The 20888-nt window shown below is 43.8% G+C and overlaps 1 protein-coding gene across 2 annotated transcripts in view; it reads right to left on the minus strand.

The window, feature by feature from the left end:
• The window catches only part of SMAGP (small cell adhesion glycoprotein), a 264474-nt gene that overhangs the window by 105745 nt on the left and 137841 nt on the right, over window positions 1-20888 (minus strand). Inside the window, exon 1 of one of the 2 annotated variants that reach the window (XM_086965868.1) lies at window positions 9828-10184. The exons of the other annotated variant lie outside the window; for it this stretch is intronic. The gene's annotated coding sequence lies outside the window, so the exon portion shown is untranslated. Of the gene's footprint in view, window positions 1-9827; window positions 10185-20888 lie in introns of those variants that run through there. 2 annotated transcript variants of the gene reach the window in all.

Below are 20888 nucleotides of genomic sequence, written 5' to 3' on the forward strand. Positions count from 1 at the left end.
CAGTGCCATCACTTCTAATCCTCTCCCTTCCTCGAAACATCAGCAGCTTGGGAAGAGGAAGCATAACTGCAACTTTAGGGAATTCAATTTGTAGGATATCTTGAATAAATTCTCAAAATGGCTGATTACATTTTCTGTGTGAAGTGCAGCCAGACGCGGTCATTGTAAACAGAGGACTCTTAGGAGCATGTGTTGACTGCAGTTAAACACACAGACTGTAAACACTGTACTATTTGCCTCCTGTTCTTGGGCCACAGCACTAATTAGGTCATGTGGATAGAGTAGGAAGACACACACACTCACAAAACAGACACACTCTGCCTGCAACACAGAATACACTCTTTGCATCAGATGTTATCATAGGCAAGCACCTACTATAAATGGTGTGCAATATTTGTATCACGTGCTTCTTGCACTAAGACACATACACAGTAATCAAGGTACTGCTTGCATATGCACCCAGTGTAGCTAGACACAGAGGGGCATATTATCAAGACAGGCGATAACATTATCGCCATTTTAGTGGCAGAAAACTGCTGCTAAAGCGGCGATAATGGGCTTGATAATATGCTCTATGGAATTCCAATTGAAGCCCATGTTAAATGTGAAGGACATCTCACTTGGGCTTCAATTGGAATTCCATAGAGCCTATTATCAAGCACATTATCGCCGTTTTAGCGGCAGTTTCTGCCGCTAAAACGGCGATAATTTTTTCACCTCTCTTGATAATATGCCCCAGAGAGTGTAAGCACATAAACATTTATACCTTGTACTAATAGTAGGCAGGCACCCGTAGAATGAAACAACTATACTACGTGTGGTTTGTACTCAGTGTAGTTACACACATACAAGGCCTATTAAAACTCCACAATATTCTTATTGGGTTTAGTGTTTAGTCAGATCCAGACGATAACACTATACTGTTAGATTCATACGCTTTCTGAAGAAATTTCGCCTCTACGGGGGCAATTCTCAAAGAAAGTAGTAAATCTGCACCAATTAAAGTACTCCTATGAACAGGTACAGATTTATTACTTTTTTTCATTAAAAAATCCCCTGCAGTAAGCTAGAAACCGCCTCCAAGCTTAGGCCTCAGGTGTACTGCTGCCATTGTCTGAGACATATTTCCTAGGCTATTTCCCAAAGCTTAACTATATTTCAAAGAGGGGGCACTGAGAAAATGGAGTCTGATATGCAAATGTAAATATATATATATATATATATACTCCAGGTTTTACATTTCCTTAGCGTTGACAGTCGCATGGAGTTTAACGCAGAGAGCCGGGGTACAGATAAACATGGTAGAGAGAGGCCTCTGTTAGGCACCGTCTCCAGGGGGGACTTTTACACAGTCTGTAGGACCAGGCTAAAAAAATGATGTTTGTATCTATGGGCAGCAAAATCCTTCACCCTGTGCTCACTGAATTAAAAAGGAAAACAACTGCAACGCTCGCCTCAGCTCAAATATTTATTTAAGAGCACTGCTCGGAGGCAGGGTTTCACAATGAATAGGCAAATAAGTGCGAACAAGGCCACCTTGGTAGGCAGTCGCGAGTGGGTGACCCCGCGAGGCGCTGCATTGCTTCTGGCTATCTCGGTGTAAACAGAGATCACCCTGTGAACTGTGACCCGCTGCAGTTAGGCCGCCTTTAAATGTTTAGCCGATTCAATCTAGTTGTGGTAAATATTGTTTTCAGGGCAATGCCTGAACTGATAGCGTTAGCATTACAGATATGCTATCCGCACAAGGCTGTTGCCAGTCGGGCCTGTGCCGGGAATTCTGTTGCATTATACGAAGTGACATTTTACTGACCCTCTCCCTGACAAATGATTCGATGCTTCCCTGTACAATCTGACACCCCTTAGCCTCAGGTGCCCTGGCAACCGCCGAGAATCCCCTCACCTTAGCATCCGCTCAGTGCATGCGGGGCGGGGGTGCATGTCAGCCCATCATTACCAGAAATACCGTCTGACATAAATATTGCGCCCTGACGATTGCCTAGAAAAACTGATCTCTAATTAGGTGTGGAGTTTCTGTTAACAACTACAAAGGGATGGAATATATGGAAAAGTTATTTATGACCCAGTGTGTATTTCACGCGAAATTCTGAGAAGGACGTTCTGTTGGTATACCCAGGTGGGTTGCGTTCAACAGAAAAATATTTTGGTGTCAATGTACATCAGGCTGTTGCATGCTTCTTCTGATGCATAGGTTTGGTTATCACGTTTTTGGAGATGGTCCATCATCAAACAAGCTTTATTGTGGCACAAAGCCATAAAAGTAAGGTAAAGCAATGGTATAACATAAAAAAAACCCAATAAAACCAACTTCGATAAAACTTACATTAAGAGGAGATAGTTCCTAGGCTTTGTTATGGTTTGGGGGTTGCAAGACTGCAGGGAATTTAGGTCCATTAGACTGCATTAGAATAAAGTGCTGCCATTTATTTCTGGGGTGAATGCCAACGCATACATATTTCTGAGAGGGCTCATTTTGCTCGGGTAAGTCAAGACGTTAGAATTGGTCTTGAGGAACCTTTCCCACTTCAGGTGATCGTCATTGAACTTAGTCAAAAAGAAATCCCCTTTGGGCAGCCTAATTCACTCAAACACATACAATCATACACATATTCATATCACCAGAACATAATACCACCACCATCAAAGGCTAGAAACTTAAAAAATACAAATATTTTATTTCAGAATAATAAAAAACTTAAAAGGACATAAAAGGGTTAAAAGCTCTTCTGCACCTTTTATATGCAAAATTTAGGAACCACACAACAATTACAATACTGTGATTCATATTATACTCTGGGAAATACCGTCCTTTGTCCTGAAGAAGGTGGTTTTTAAGCAGTAATACCACTGAAACGCGTTGACGCTTACTGTTAACAGGCATACCGTAGACTGTGAAAGACATTTGTTATTATTGTTTAATTCATTTATACAAAAATCAAGTGTCATTATAATGAATTTTGTCTGATGTATGTGCCTGCTTAGATGATTAGAAACAATCTTTCTTTCAGGTTCTCCCAGTATTGTAATTGTGTGGTTCCTAAATTTTGTATATAATAGGTGCCTAAGAGCTTTTAACCCTTTTATGTCCTTATATGTTTTAATCATTCTGAAATAAAATATTTGTATTTCTTAAGTTTCTAGCCTTTGATGGTGGTGGTGTTATGTTCTGGTGATACGATTGTGTGTATGATTGTATGTGTTTTGGTGAATTAGGCTGCCCAAATGGGATTTCTTTTTGACTGAGGTCTATGTGGTGCCCTACTCCTATGGTGGTAAAGGGGCCCCTCTCATTCTTTTCGAGATCGTCATTGAAGCCTGTGACTAATGTTTTGCGGTTTCTTACCGGACAGAGTTTTTTAAAACATTTTTTATTTAACTTGTCTTTATTGGTATCACTGCATCATACTACACAGTAAAAAAAATTGTCATATACATGTTACATTATGTCAGCCATTTTTGTTTTTTACTCATGACAATGCACAACAATCTCCACTAGCCCAGGGCAGAGTTTGGAATGTTTTTCATACACACATCCACCTTTGCCTTTGGCACTTTGGCAAACATTGCCGATGGGGGATAGTGGTTAAGTGGCACAGATAACTAATGCCATCCTCTATTTTTAGCAGGGGGTTGTGCCGGTGGTTGCAGGAGGTAGACAAAGGCTCTCATTTATGCAGATTGGGACTTATTGTTTACAATCAGACTTTGACCCAGAACAAAAGGGACACAGATGGAGGAAATGAAAGATAAGAAGTGTGGTCAGAGACCAGCCATTTGCCAACTGAATGGCCTCTGCAACTGGGATGGCTGTGCACCTGCTGAGCCGGAGATGCAAAAAGGGTTGATAGCAAGGGGAAGAGTGACACGTTGCCAGTGGTTTAGCCTTTGAGGGGTGTTCTAAGTGTGAAGAAACAAGATGGCATGCAATATGGGTGGGGAAGGGATGTCATGCACCCCCCCGCTTAGCAGCTTCACCGGGGTTGGGGTTCTTTATGGGCCTCTTCTGCCTGCAACTCGGCAACCAGAAGCTGATACATTCCGCTATAAAAGAAAACAGCATCAATAGAAGAGTAAAACTATAGTGAAATAGGTTCTGGCGGGAATAGAATAATTACTTTAAATATATCATAGACATTTGTACAAGAACGTAGAACACACCTAGACGTAATCAAGAGAAATTGTGTTAGCAGCTTAATTCATTTTTCTTTTTACAATTAGCTCTGGTTGTAAAGTAGTCAGGCTGTCACAGAGAACAAAAAGTTACCTGAAAAACGATGAAACATAAACTAATGGTGATCTAGCGGTGACAAAGTGCTTTAGGTGAATTAAATATATGCAGTGCTGTACTGGATGTATCTAAAATGTTCATTCAGTAGACATCAATCCTTATACACTTGAATCTCCAATCCATACACAGTTCTGCTTTTCATGTATGTTGGATATAGTAGGGAATGGATTGTGTTTGCACATCGACATTTCGACCCAAGTAGTGCGTAATTCAAGAGGAGTCACAGAGGGTCTTCTTCAGGACAAGGGGGGACAGCCAGTGGGGCTAGCAACCAAAGACGTGATGAAAGCTTCAATTGAGCGATCCACCAGTGGTTGAATTCTTGCCAGAGATGAGGAAATGCATCGATGGAGAACTACCAGGGGTTGGATTGTGGGGGCACCAGTCTGATTCTGAGAGCAGTGATGGTGATGAGTCACATCAACTGCGGCGTGAGTCAGAAGGCTCTAGGGGACCGGCGAAAGAGTGAACAGCCTCTGTTCGCATACCTTTCGTTTATACCCGTTTCACATTATCACATCTGACTCTGAACTTGGGACATGATGGGTACTGAAGTACTGCATGTACTGTCACCTTTAGCCTGTAGATGTGTGTGAGTTCTGTGGAGGGTGATTTTTTCCCTCTTTTAGTTTCTAGTGGAGTGGAGTGGCATGTAGGCTGGGCTCTTCTGCCTGATCATTGCACATACAGAAATAAATATGCGATGAGTGACTGTCATCCCTCTGTAAGCATGAGGGCACTATGCGTTATTTACTTATACCTTTTTTATGGCACAGACGGATTAACTGAATTGCTTCTAGGCAATGGCGAGAATTCAAGAGGATAAGCAAACCTCAGGGAATAACTTTGTTGTTCAAAATAAACATACAAATATCACATGTATGGGTACACTTGCACGTGCCAGGGCAATGGTCACACATATCCAGGAAGGGTGTGTTTACATTTTCCTTTGCACTAAAAGTAACTGTTTTCTTTGCATAGCCTCTCCTTAAACACAAAATGTCACGACTAAGAGTCCCCAAGTGCACAAAAAAACACCCAAAAATATAAAAAAGAAAATGGACACAATGCCGTTGATATTTGCTTTTGTTTTCTAAAGTTTTTGCTGCAAATGTATTGGATGGTAGAAAAATGTTAAGTCGCTATCGGCGCCCTTCGGGAAGAGTTGGAGACCGAATTGAGGTTCTGAGTTGTATATACACACCCCTACTACTGCAATTTCCTTTACTCCTTTATTTTACTTTACTGTCTTTTTCCCCGGAAAAATCTATTGAAATCAGTCTGAGGAAAAATGGTCACAAAGAGGCTAAATACATTGCAAATGCCATATCGCATGGTATATCTCAGCCTGGCCTTAATATATTGGAATGGTGATGTAGTATTGGCTCCAGCAGTATTAACATTAAGTGTAGATGTGCTACCGAGGAGTGCACAGAGCTTGGAATGAGACCCATTGGGGCAGATTTATGTTAACTGGCGCCACAGTGCGCCACAGCTCCGCCACCCATGGTGCGCCGCATTTATAATGCTTCAGAAAAGGGGGTGGTGATGAACAGAGTGTCTGAATTAAGCAGACCACTCTTACCCAGTCCAAAGATCAGGGCTTGATCCATCACCGTTTTTTAGCTCACTGCACCATCCCAGCTCAGAACCTGGCTATATGCAAATTAGTCTGACCCTGGCCCAGTGCATCATGGGAACAGGGCAGACCAAACTACCAAGCCAATTCTTATACTGGGAAGGAAACAAGCTTCCGGGACCGGTTTCTGGCATTTCAGCCGTCTTCGGCCCGGCTTGCTTGAATCCTGATGGTGCAATGAGCAAGGGACTCACATCTGAGTATACCCTTCCACGCTTATGGTGGACAAAAATGATTCAGAAAAGGGGGTGGTGATGAATCTCCTAGATGCGTCACGTTGTAAATAGGGCACATTGTTTGCGCCGCAGTTGCGCCAAATAAAGTGACGCAATTGCGGTGCTAAATATCTAAAACGTCTTTGCCTCACCAAATGAAATCAAAACGGGGCGTGGGGATGGTGTTGGAGACGATTTACTGGGCGTGAGGCCATATTGCAGATACTCTGGGGCTGATTTTGCAGTGCCACCGACGGCCCCATCGACAGATAGCCTTTCGGTCCAACCACTGCATTATGTTGCAGGCGGTTGGATCGAAACCATCCGGGGCGAAGATTGCCACCTCTGACAGGATATACGATCCCGTCGGGCGGAAGAATTGTATCCCTTGAATGGCAGCGGTGCCAAGGCAGGCACCGCCTTCAGGATTACGATGTCCCAATCGGACAGCCTATTCATGGAGTTTCGACAGCCATGAAAAGGCTGTCGGAAAAGGACTTTGGGGCTCCTCATGGGCCACCGAAAAGGGGTCCTGAGGCACATGTAGTACCCCATGCGCATCCATGCGCCGTGTGCCAAGCACCACATTATACATGCCACACAGTGCATGGATGTGCACAGAGTGCTCTTTTACACTGCGGCTTATGCTTGGCCCTTCTCCTGGGCCGCAGCACAAGCCGCTGCATTAAATAGGACTTTTCTGACCACCAGCATGACAGTCGCATCCTAATTCGGAGGCCGGACCGCTTGCTGCTTGTCGGACGGTCTAATAATCGTCATGATAGTTGGTGGCGGTCTGACCGCCCGCTATCATAATCAGGCCCTTTGACTTGGCTACAAAATATCACAGCAGCATCATTTTACACTATTTTGCCGCAGTACTGAATAGAGCAGACACATTTTGCTCCAGTCTCTATTACAGCGAGCTTTTGCAACAGGCCTCAAAGAGAAAATAGATAATGGAACCATTCCATATAATTCATTTTAATTGTGTTATAGATAGGGCTGCCACCTTTCCAAAAGAAAATAGCAGCCATTTGTTCATGTTTGAAGAGTTTGCAAACACCAAGACGTAATACTTAAGTAGAACACATAAAAACATCTGTATTCATTTGAAACATGACTATTCTATTTTGGCTTACTTTACTTATCAACCAGGAACCATTAAAGCAGCTCAATAGCACGTTTAAAGTGCTTTTCTTTTTATATGTGCTGCTTGAATTCTATAGTTATAAGTGTGAAAAATGCCATTTTTAGGTGATTTTCCACATTTTTGTACCAACCGATGCATTAAAATAATGGTTATGCCAGTAGAAACCTACCAGTTGGCAGCCCCAGTCATAGACAATTTAACAAGGAAGACTTAGACTCTTTTTTAAAGAATTAAAATTGAGCAAATTTATTTTGCACTGCTATCACAATGTTTCAAGTATGAAAAGTTGAGAAAAAGTATTTTACACGCTTTATCTTTGGTAAACACACCAAAAACGAATGTAAAATCCCTGTTTGCCATCTTAGCACCGATGCACATACTATTTACTCTTTTGTCTGTGACGTAAAACGTAAAAGAAGTGCAAATAGATTGCAATTGTTTACAACAGTGCAACCGTTTTGTAATATACCTGCAATACATTTAAGAAACAAACTACAAAAGTTTTAAGTGGGGGGGGGGTGGGTGTAAGAAAATATGTCATTAGTGGAACAATGAGTTGGATTGATGCTTTGTGACAAGGGGAAGGTATGGTAGAGATACTCCCAAATTTAAAAGCAAAATAACAACTCCACGACCGCTTGCCCTGAAAAATCTGTGTTTGAAGTGTAAGGTCCAATAATGATGTTTACAACAAGTAACATTCCGCCTACAACAAGCCAGTACTATTGACTTTGCCAATAGTTGTTACTTGCACAAGCTAAATAAGCAACAACTTTGGCTTCGTTGTTTATAACATTGAAAATGCTTCCATTCTGAAATGTTGAGACTGTAAAAGAACTATAACTCGTCTCTTGGAAGTTACATCACGGGCAGTGAAGGAAAGTACTTCTGCAGAGGTAAGATTTGTATTTCACCCTCAGGATGAGAGCAAAAATGGAGAGCCTGATGGACACCCGTCTCAGCACCTGTTTGTTAGAACTGCCGGTGCTCAGCACCAGCAGGACCCGGCCAACTTAAAGCCCTGAGCTCTAGTCTTAGTTTACTTTCTGTAGAACACTAATGACATCAAATCTCAGGGAGCACGATCAGGGGCAAACAGTGACACCCATATAGGACTAACCAAAGAGGACAGGCCTTGATGTGGTTAGGACAATCGGTCAAACAGGTGTAGCAGTCTGGTGCTTCCAGGCACGGGGGCTTTTAGGTGGGCGGGGTGCTGGCAGGGTCAAATTGAACTTTTCTAAGGAGCCGTATGAACAGGGTAGGATTGGTAAAGCGGGCACTCGGGCAATGGGCCATTATCTGAGTTGCGATGTGGGCCACTCTTTTAGCCAGCGTGGTGGCTGATTTGGGTTGTGCCTGTGCTGGTCAGATACCACCAGCGGCACAGTGGGGGCCTGAGCTGCCTTTCCAGAGGCAGATGGGCATCTATTACCTCCCTTTGACCAATGGGGAGGAGGTGTCATTCCCAGTCTCTCGCTTGGTCAGCCCATTAACGTATTGTGCAATAATTGTAATACATTAATTAATTATTGTATTGAGCATGGGGCCTAAGCAGAAGTGGCCTCAATCATATTCAGGTGTGGTTCACCATGGTGAACTAATCCGTGCACAAAGAACCCTGGCAACATTTGCATTTTTTTCAAATCTCAGTGAACTTAAGAAAATACGCCTCTTTTAGAGAACCCCGCCTTCTTTTTATAATACTTAAAACACCTAAGCTTTTAGGGGGCCTCTGCCTAGCTTGGATCCCAATCCAACCCTGATGTATGAAGTCGGTAACCTTTGTGGCATATGTGGATGGGTCGATCTGCCTCCCCAGAATATGACCCTCTTGTGGTATAAAATCAAAATACCGTTGCATCCTTTCGTGGTGTTTTGAAAGCCTCACCAAAATAAGATTTTTTTGGTCTTGTGGCTCAGTGAACCAGAGTACAATAAACATCTTATTTATCAGCAAGATGCTAATTGGGCGAACATGCACTTTATGGATCCAAATGCTATGTTATGACTGTACGAAAGCGTTTTATTGGGGGATTGGACGTAGGGCTTAATTTATGCCGGTGGTTGTCGACACTAGCACACAATACTGGGGACCAGACTTATTTTGCATTATCGAAGTTTGATCCAGAGCAAGAGAAAGAAAGGCTGCAAAGAAATAAAAATAATTTGGAAGTGAAAGATTAGCAAATAGTTATGAACTCTCTAACTCAGAGTGTCGAGGCTTCGTCACACCATGATTGTTGGGTGACTTTTCTTCCACGGCTTGAAAGTTCCAGTTCTTTATCTCCCCAACTGTTGGTTGGCTTTTACGGAGATTTTGTATTTCTAGAAAATAATGTTTCTTCTTACTGTTTTTCCTTCACTTCCCCAGTCAATCTGTTTGCCTTGGATGGAACCAAAAAATCGAGAACGTGTGTCCCAAAGCGCTTCCTGGTTGCTGTTATGTTTTTAAAGTGCTCCCTGGTGGGTGGGCCTGACCCTCACCTCCACAGATCCCTCCGAGCTTACCTTCTGTGTTGCTGCGAGTAGCCGGGAGTGTGAGCCGCTCGCTCAGCACCTCTCTTGCTCCTGATGTCGAGTGGTACAGCCGCGCGGCGAGGAGGCGTTTCCGCATTTCCTACCTTTCCAGTTTCGCTGCACAAAAAAAGTACAGTCACCAGGTCTCTCAGCTTAACACTTTGTGAGCCGAACTGGAGCAGGGAAGGGCCTTAGGCGGCAAGTGATAAACAAGTCGGTCTTTTCGGTTTGTTTTTCGGCCGACGTGATATTACTGTGTCCGTGAAAGTAGGTAGCTCAGTTAATATAAGATGTGTATCCAGTATCGCTTGGTTACAGCATCTCACGCACCTCTCCGTGTAATCCAGGCTTTTGGTGGCAAAGATAAACAAAGCAACTGAGAACATGGTGACGGGAGCTACCGAAAGAACAAGGAAACGTGGAGGGGGAGGTGAGGCCGGGTGGGTCTCCCACTGAAATTGACAGAGGAGGAACTGTCTCAGCACCACGGCGGCCAGTGCTTTTTATTGGCAGGTGGTGGGCAGAGGCGCCCATTTTGTGGCACCACCAGGCCTTATCAGACTTTTATTGAGAGCAAGAAAGAGAAATGCAGGGAAGGGAGAAAGGAGGAAGAGAAAGATAGGAAAAGTTACAAAGGGAGGTATAGAAGGTATGGGACCCGCGAAGGTGAAATCAAGGGAAAGAAACTGGAGGGTGGAAGAAGAAAGAGACACCAGGTGGACTGTAAAGGCTAAGCAGCCTGGGTATTCTTCAACTCCCGCCTTTGACACATCTGGTGAGTGCTGCAAAAAAAAAAAAATCTGGGCCCTTGTGCTTATTTTTATATATATTTTTAATTCATCTCTGTAGACTTCTTTTAGAGGATTTATAGAATAAAAACTCAGTTACTGTATTAACTCGGGGGCATTCAAATTGCTGCTATCTGTGTTATTCCGGGTGTTTGGGATTTGGAATGCTCATTCGCCATCATAGCAGCTGCCAGCCAATGGGCATTCGGAATTCCAAATCTAGATGCCCAGTCGCAGTTAACATGCTAGATGGTATTCAAGAAGGTTAATACTCCTCCAGTTGGGAGATCACTTTTACTGAGTGTGCAGCAGATTCAGGCTGAGGGACTGTGATGTGTTCAGTGAGTGTGGATCTGCAACCAGCAGACAGGCCCAGCTAGACAGAGACAAATTAGGCTATTTTTGGAGTTTCGTGGATCATTGCAATATCACTTAATGGCCACATCAGAACACTAAGCCGGATAGAGCTTCCAGTAGGTGTTCTACTCAGGCGTTAGAAACATTTTCAATAAGTGGGATCCAGACTCTTGGCAGGTTGATGTACAGAGTTTGCTAGTGGGGATAGGCTGCACCAAGACTCCCATGATTGAAGAAATTAGGAGTGCTGCGAAAGAGCTGAAAAGCTTGTATGAAGTGATATAAACAAACTAAGGAATTTCCTACAGAGATCAAGACAAATCAAATTTCCATTGTCAGTGCCAGAAGCGAGGATCTTCTCCACCCTTCTTTTTTTTTTTACCTTTGCATTATGGGACGATGAGGAATAGCAAAACATCTGGTCCTAGAATGGGAAGAAAAAGTCAAGAGTGGTCCATTGACTATTACCTGGTACCCCTCCTTTAGGGCATCCTACATCCAGCAGTATGCCTCTTCAAGGGCCTGAAGAAACATAATCACATCACTCTCATCCTGATGGAACTCCACTGCCTCCCTTTGCCAGCCCTCACCATCTTCAAAACCATCATGACTGACAATCCTGCTTATCTGGCTGACGAGCTCAGCATCTCTGGTGGCTCTCGACAAACCTGCAGCCAGGACACCATCAAGCTGGAGGCAAAGATGTATAAAAAAGAAAAAAGGCAACATATCTTTTTTGTTCTCAGGATCTGGAACAACATCTCTGTATCCATCAGGACCACCACAACTCTGCTCCGATTCAAGAAAGAGTTGAATGCACACCTCTTTAAAGAACACTATTTCAAGATGCAGTAAAAGTCCTCTAACCGGCTACCTCCCCAATCACTTTTTAATTGTTTTCTTGCCTTTGACCTTGTACTTGTTTCTACTGTCTTTTGGCTGGGTTGACGCTATACAGATACCTCATATATAAATACATATTTACATACCTGACAACATGAGTCTAGTTTGCAAGTTAGCACTCTTTGGTGCTTGTGCGAGTATGTGCTTTTCATCACAGGCACAGTACCCGTTGCTTCTGTCAAGCTCAATGAAGCACTCACATGCCCCCCACATGAAGTGCACTTTGCTGCATATGTGTACTATGTGTGCAAGGCAGCCGAAGGACATCTGACTTGGTGCACCGGGACCAGTGTCAGCCAGAAAGAGCAGCGGCTAGAAATTGTTGTGGAGATGTTCAAGGGGGATTGGAAGCAGAGTACAGGGGCAGCGGATGAAATCTTGTGAGCCCAAGAGGACCAGGGCTGAGTGTAACCAGTGCTTGGTGACACAATTAAACATGGCCAGCTGTGCATATGATGGGTCAGTAATGTATGCTGCTGGAGGGGGTTGGGTGTGCCCTCCAAGCCGTCCCCAGACAATGTTTCTCAAAAGGAAATATGTGAACAACCTGGGTCATTATTGCCCAACTTCCACCTTTTGGGTAGACTCTTTAAAAAGAGGACTCAACTTAGGAATGATTGCATCAGAATTGTTTCAAGAGTAACAGTCTTCCATCATTAAATACCTAGACAGTGTGTCTTCAGGCATGGCCTCACAGAAGACATGATGGGAATTGTTAAAGCTCTTGAGGTGGAAAAGCAAAAGACTTATAATCCCAAAAATACCCCAAGAGACTAGTAGGCACACACTACCAGAAACATAGTGTCACCTCTTACATGCTAGCTGTGTCATACTACCAACAGCACTCGCTCATCTTTCACAAACTAGTAGTCACACTGTACATTATTGGAATGACTCTCAAACATCCACAAATTAGCAGAAAACCCAATAGGCCTGCCTGATAATTGAAAATGCCTCTTCAATTTTTGAGGAGTTTGTGTTATAGGCAAGGGGTTGAATGCAATAGTAAATCAATGGTTGGAGGAAAAGATTATTGAGCACATGGATGAGTGACTGAGTGCATGTATGATGACTGGCTAAGTGAATCATTGATTGCTGACTGCATTATTGGAAGTATACAGGCACTTTGAGCTATTCGCCAGACCCTATTGGCTTCCCCAATGTGTGTTATGTCCGTGGCTGTATTTTATTCCTTGTAATACATGGTCACTCCATCACTCCCCCTCCAAACCCATTTTGAAATCATTGGTCTCTCGCTCCCTTTTTATGAAGTAAATATTCCAAGTGCAGTAAAATATCTGGTACCTTAACCCCTTGGGTGCGACGGATGGGCAGGAGCCGTCTGACGCACCAGTGCTCATGTGCGTCGGACGGCTGCCGGCCATCACCGCACATGGCACTAGAAATCCCTCTGGTGCGGACACCAGAGGGATTTCTTTGAGCCCTGAACATCCACGGTAGCTGGGGAAGGGCTTTCACAACTCCACTCCAGAGGCTGTTTTTCTGGTTTCAGGGAAATGACAATCAGTACACACTTTGTGCTGATATAATTTCTCTGAAAACCAAAAACTTAATTTCACAGATTCTCGTTCTTTGTGCTCAGGGGGCTATCTCAGCCCCCTAAGCACATAGAAAGACAGGAGAGGTATAACTGGAAAGGGGAGAATTTCCCATTTCCAATGGTACCCCACCCTAGTGGATCCCTGTTTGAGGATCACCCCAGGAGGGTGATCCTAAAGCATGGATCCCCCTACTGGACACCAAGGAGCGGCCCCTTGGCAAAGGGCCTTTGCTCCCCTCAGTTGTTTTTGGGGCTATTCAGTCTTTCTGCCCTACCTTGGGGCATATGGGGGCAGTAGCCCCCAATCTGCTCTCCCAGGGGGTGGGCAGAAAGCCCACTAGATGCCAGAGATCTTTTTTAAATTGTAGTCAGGGGTAAGGGCAGCCCGAGATGGACATGCTAATGCCCCCTGCAAAATTCCACAGTCTTTCTACCCCCTTGGAGGCAGATGGAGGCAATAGCCCCCTATCTGCCCCCGTGGGGGGCAGAAAGTAAACTAGACACCAGGGATCTTTTTTAATGCATATAGGGGTGGGGGCTGACCACAACGGGCATGCCTATGCCCCCACCCTCCCCCCCAAAAACATTCCGGAGTCTTTCTGCCCCCAAGGGGACAGATGGGTTCAATAGCCCTGATCTGTCCCCCCCCAACTAGGCACCAGGGATTGTTTTTTTTAAACGTAGGGGTGAGGGCTGCCCAAAATGGGCATGCCAAATGCCCCTAACCCCCAAAACAAATTCCAAAGTCTTCCCCCCATGAGGCAGATGGGGGTAAAAGCCTCTGGCTTATTTATTTATCTGAAGATTTTATATAGCGCGAACAAGACCCTTGTGGGTATCAGAGCGCTTTACATGGCACATGAAGGAAACAGGTACAAGCATATAAAACAATCTAAATATAGGTGATTCCAATACAAGGTGCTCAATATTACAGATTGCAAAAAACACAGTTGATGGACAGAATGCAGAACAATGTCTTACATTCACCCCAGTACAAAGATCTGGGCCTAAATCCATCGTTTTTTTGCACTCCACACCACCCTAGGTCAGACACTGGCTATATGCAAATCAGCCTTGACCCTGTGCCTCATGGGAACAGTCCAGCCCGAACTACCAAGCCATGTCTTTCCTAGACGGGAATCAAGCATCCAAGGACCGGTTTCTGGCTATCAGCCTTCTTCAGCCTGGATAGCTTGACTCCAGTGATGTGGAGAGCCTGGGACTCACGTCTGAGCATACCCAGCCCACTCGGGGTGAAAATTGCAAAAAACACAGTTGATGGACAGAATGCAGAACAATGTCTTACATTCACCCCAGTACAAAGATCTGGGCCTAAATCCATCGTTTTTATGCACTCCACACCACCCTAGGTCAGACACTGGCTATATACAAATCAACCTTGACCCTGTGCCTCATGGGAACAGTCCAGCCCGAACTACCAAGCCATGTCTTTCCTAGACCGGAATCAAGCATCCAAGGACCGGTTTCTGGCTATCAGCCTTCTTCAGTCTGGATAGCTTGACTCCAGTGATGTGGAGAGCCTGGGACTCACGTCTGAGCATACTAATATTACAGATCAGTAATTATATTACTGTATTAAGTAAATCAAGTGAATTTCGCTTTCACTTCTTTTTTAAATGAGGCAATGGAAGGGTTAAGCCTTGTTTCAGAGGGCAGAGCATTCCAGATCCTGGGAGCCATTCCAGAGAAGGACCGGTTGTAAGTTTTCTTTTTGGCAAATCCTTGTGGTCTCAGTAGAAGAATCCTGGAGCTTCTGGGGGCTCTATTACCAGAGGAGAGAACCAGTTTCTGAGCTAAGTAATATGAGGTTTTATGATGTAAGGCCTTGTGCGTCATACAAGCAATTTTTAGATGAATTCTTGCCTCGAACGGTAGCCAGTTAGGGGCTTTAAGGTCTGGAGAGATGTGAGAGTTTATTTTTGAACCAGTGATGAGTCTCGCAGCTGAGTTGATAGAGGCTTTAAGTGGGGCTGTTGTCGGTCTGGGGAGGCCGCATAGGGCTACAGCCCCATATTCCACTCTTTGCATTACTAGGGCTTGAACAGCTTGTTTGAAGTGGTTTGCTGGTAAGAAGGCTTTCAGTCTTCTCAGGGTGTTTATGTGGAAATGTTCTCCTTTTGTGGTGGCGCTGATATGTTTCTGCATCTTTAGGTCTCTGTCCAGTGTCACACCCAGCTTTTTCACTGATTCGACAACAAGAGGTTGCCCATTGAGTGTTGTTAGGTGCTTCATCCAATTGAGGATGATGTGAGCTTTATTGGCGGGGGGGGGGTGAATAGGAGGAAATCTGTTTTGAGGGAGTTCAGTTTCAAATGGTTTTCGGCCAACCATATTTGAGTTTTTTGTAGCATTGAGTTGAGAGATTTGATGTCCTCAAGTGAGTGGAGCTTGATGTATAGTTGGGTGTCGTCAGCATACATGTGAAAGAGACTGAGAAGTTCGGTGAGTGGCTCCATGAATATGTTGAAAAGTGTGGGTGAGAGGGAAGAGCCTTGCGGTACTCCTAACAAAACTGGCACAGGATTGGACAAGGATTGATTGACCTTGAATCTTTCATATCTATTTTGGAGGAAAGATGTGAACCAGGTAAGTACAGATCCAGATAATCCCATTCTGTACCCCAGGAGCTCTAGCAAGTTGTTGTGTTTGACAGTGTCAAATGCTGATGAAAGGTCGAGTAAGATTAATATGCAAGCTTCGTTTTGATCAAGAATTTTTAGTGCATCGTCTATTATGTGGGTCATGGCTGATTCCGTACTGTGACCTTCCCGGAAGCCTGATTGATATTGGTTAAGCAGTTTGAATTGTTCAATATGGTTGCTAAATTGACACTGTTAGGCACATAATCGGAGAGATTACGCACCGTGACATTCACAATACTGTGGAGGAATGCTTATTGGGAGTACACAAGAAGGTGACTAAACACAAAGTGCAATACAGATTTACAGACCTGGCGTTCATTCTAACAATACGTGCCATCACTATGCGCTGGAAGTCGCAGAAACCCCCCCCAATATCTAGCTGGCATAGTGAGATGCTGCGATGGGGCAGTGTGGAGAGTGCTGCATTGCGCAGAAAGGAATTCAGAGGCCTACGCAAGAATCCAATAGCGTTGGACTAGGACGTTATGTTAAAAGCCCTTAAATCAGTAGATGTAAATATTTAAACTCTTGGACTCACACAATTGTCTACACGGCAGGGCGTACATCCCCCGAGTGTTGCGACAAAGGTTACAGAGATTGTTGTCACTGCATGCTTTATACAAGGGAATCCTATACTGCTGACAGAGTATTTCAGTTTCTGTGTAGGGAGATGGGACCGCAGGATTGAGGGTGGGGGGAATTGCGGACATGTTTTCTTTTTCTATTTCATTCATGTGAATTTTGTACATGTACACAGCCAAAGCACAGTTATCCGCCTGTATATTCGAATAAGTTACTGAACAATACTGACATTGACAGTATCACTGCCGTAGATGATGTACAATATCATTATCTTCCTATTCAGTTCAGATTATACTATAAGCCAGGAATGCCAAGTCAAGGCATACTAGGTACTGGTATATGATACCTATACTGCGCCTATCACATCCTAGAATGTGTACTAATGTAATGTGATAAATATGTTTTGCTGCAAAAAAATCAATAAACTATGTTAAAAAAAGATATATATGGTTGCTAAGTTGCATGTGAACACATTTTTTCAAGAGCTTGGCTAGAGTGGGGATGTTGGATATCGGGCGATAGTTATTTAAGTCTGCTGGGTCGGCTGTTGGCTTCTTTAGGATTGGGGATACCTGACCTGTTTTCAGGATTTCTGGAATGGTTCCTTGATGGAGGGAGGTATTTATAATCTTGGTCCAGATAGGTAAGAACAGTGGAATGAAGTCTTTTAGGTATTGGGTCTGTGAAGTAACTAGAGGGAGTTAAGGCAGTTAGCATTTCTAGTATAGTATCCTCACTGTAAGTGTAGAAGGAGGACCAGGATGCATTGTTTTTGAGGTTGAATTTTGTGGAGCCTATGGCTGAGGCATCTGTCAAGGGCAATGAGGAGATCTTTTGCTGGGCAGGAAGGGAAAGAAGGTAGTTGAACAGGTCCGTTTTTATGGTTTCTGACTTCGTGATAAAAGGAGGCAAAATCCTCACAGTTGGGTAGGGTGTCGGGGGTATCCTTGGGGTTGGTGGATACACTCTTGGTTTGGGCTTTGATTAACTCGAATAGTTTTTTTGGGAAGGTTCTTGGCTAGATCAAGTTGTTTACTGAAGAATTTGGTTTTAGATCGTCTGATCTTTTTAAAGTAGGAGTTTCTGGTGGTTCTTAGTAGCTTGAGGTGGACAGCTGAAGGTGCAGATCTCCACAGTCGTTCAATTGATCTAAGCGATCGCCTGTCTTCATTACGTTTATCGTCAAACCAGGGTTTTGAGTCTTGTTGTGACTCTTTTAAGTTATAAAGGAGCTATTTTGTCTAATAAGCTGTTCATGGAATGGCAGTAGTGGTTGGTCAAGCCTTGTTTATCTGTTAAGTCTTCCAGGGGCTGTAAGATGTTATAATTAGAGCTTGCGAGTAGGTCGGAACCGACGTTTTTTATATTCCTCTTCCAGATCTTTGTTCTCGGCGGCTGTGTTGAAAGACTGATTCCCTGACATGGAATGTAATGATGTGATGGTCTGAACAATCACAGGGGAGGATTGAGTCAAGCTGAATGCAGTCAGCTTTGGTGATTATTAGGTCGAGGGTTGAGCCTTTTTCGTGTGTGGGGCTGTTACAGATTTGGTAAAGATTAAGGTCTGAGAGGAAGGTTTTGAGGCTATTGACCCGTGGGTCGTTCTGGTCCTCCCAGTGTAGGTTGAAGTCACCCAAGAATATTTGCATAATTTGTTGGCTGTCATTTGTAGCTAGAATATCCATGAGGTGTTCTATGAATGAGAGGTTCTCTCTTGGAGGGTGATAGAATATGTTGTTGTGTTTTATCTAGGAACCCAATCAATATTGTGACCTTATGCCCCTATACGGCTATAATCAATACATATCCCTATAAAGGCATAATAATCAGAGCCATATTTTCAGTAAATCGCCTCTGCAGTCCATGACAAAGCAGAAGCTACTTCCTTAGATTCCTAGAGAGCACACCAAGTTCTTTCGACACACCAAACCCCCAGCAACCTGGGAAAGCCCTGCTTGCTTTGTTTTGATTTTAATAGAACTCCTGCGAGCACTGTAAGAACGACCAGTTCTTAGTGACATCTTTATTGACGTCTTATGTCCAACCTTACGTCAAACCCGGCACCTTTCAGGTATAAATATGCCAACGCTGCCTTAAGCAAACACACGGTGGTGGTGAACTCTGGAGCAGAACAGCTGTCCCCTTGCAGAGAGCCCAGCAGACGCAAGAAGCCCACGGACGCTGCCCCTCCTCTTTGACGCGCTGAGAAAGACGCTGTCTTTTCTCCTGCCGAGAAAATCCAGCTCTGGCGTTTCCAGCCTACCCTTGCGGGTGACTGGGATATCGGGTCCTGAGAGGGAGATACCAGACCACCTACATTCTATTCCAAAGGTAGGGTGCTGACTAAACCCTTAGAGAGAATTCTTGGATCAGACACTTGGCAAAACCAACTTAACTTAAACTGCTACTTACTTACTCCCTCCCACGTATTAGGCTTAGGTCAGGTACACCGGGGTAGGCGTAGTTAGAAGCACCAGTTGAGGTCGTCAGCCAATGTATATATGAATGTATATATTGTATATATTTTATTCATTTTAACTATCTTATGGCTAAGAAACCATATCAATGCTTTTACAGTATTATTTCATAATACTCCTTTTACTGTACGTAATTTACTTTATATTAAGTATTGCAATTGTGGCAATCCATTTCTCTTGCATGAGAAGGAAGACTGTTCAATAAATCATACCCTTTATTGAAAACGCCCGTCTCTCTCTCTTCTCTGCACTCTGGTGAAACTAAGAACGCACGTCTGACTGAGTGAAATAATTGTCTATTATTTTCACAGGACTCTAGAGATTGACTCTTATTCTGGGGAGCAAAGTTGTCATGTTTATGCTGTTGTCGGAAGCTGAATCCCTTCTTGTCTGAGCCAGGGAAGCTGATCACTTCCTATTCAGTCAAGAAAGTTTCCAGAGATCTCTGAGCTAGCTGGCGCAAACCTAAATTAAGTCTAACATAGTCAGTAGAGACCTAGAAGACCACAGTCCTACGTCTACACTGCTGTTTATGTTATTCCAATGCGGAGGGCCTATAGGGAAAATAGGAACTACACTATATGGCGTCCAACGTTTGGTAAGGCGATAAAACTAACGCAAGACGTTAGAGTAACTCAGTCGTGCTTTTTCACACAGACCCTTTCTCCCGTAAATACTCCAATAGAGGTCTGGAGTGGGTGAAAGTTTAAAATCCGCCGGAACTTAGGAGGAAGAGATTCCTATGTAGAGTTTTTTGGTTTAGTCAACGTTGAAGGATACAGTGTTCCAAAATATTGTGCACCTAATCTTTGTTTCCTTGAAACCTGATCTGCAACAAAAAACCTTTCTGACAGTAAAATGCCAGACAGTGAAGACGAAAGGGAGGCAGCTAGATTAGCAAATCAACTCCTAGAGGATGACACGAGTCTCCTACAGAATGACTGGAATGCTATCCTCATTCCAGTCAACATAAGAAAAACTATAACTATAAAACTTATAGAAAACGGACTGTCATCACAAGGTGGTACAGTCATTTTCGTGATAGAGGCACACGAATATCGGCAGACAGAGGTATTCTATTCATGGATAAACTTTCCAGCGGCAAACGCTACAACACACAAATTCCACTATTACAAAATAGAGGAACCACCGGATGAAGACGCTCCTTTCGAGGAGATTGAAATTCCATTAAAATACCAAGAGCACCTGCTCTGGTTTAAAGGCGCCCTAAAACATAATGATCACATCACCAGACTCGGTCCACTAGGTAGACCAGGAGCAACGTGGCCGGTTCTAGCCAGCTACACACCACATCCAGACATTGATAAAATGTCACGCGAAGAACTTTTAGTACAGCTATAATTACTGATTAAAATTCACAGACAGTTAGTCCAATATGTAATGCGGACTGCAACGATCCAACCAGCTGTTAATATTCCACAGCTGACCCCTCATCAGGGGAACACAAATACAATTACACCTCAGAACATACAATCATGTCTGGGAAAAACACCCGCAAAACGGGAACAAATTCCATTCTGGTTAGCACAGAAAATAACTCAAATAGAGGCAGTATTCCTGAATACTACCCCTATTGAGAAACACAGAATTCTGACCATCTGCCTTCCAATGGGGGTCGCACCACATGTGGAGGACTGTGACAGTCTTTGCTTCCATTTACACAAAACATATGGTGTTCTGTCCATGGCGGTAATACCAGA

The sequence above is a fragment of the Lissotriton vulgaris genome, chromosome 1_1 (assembly GCF_964263255.1).
Source record: "Lissotriton vulgaris chromosome 1_1, aLisVul1.2, whole genome shotgun sequence".
NCBI lineage: Eukaryota > Metazoa > Chordata > Amphibia > Caudata > Salamandridae > Lissotriton > Lissotriton vulgaris.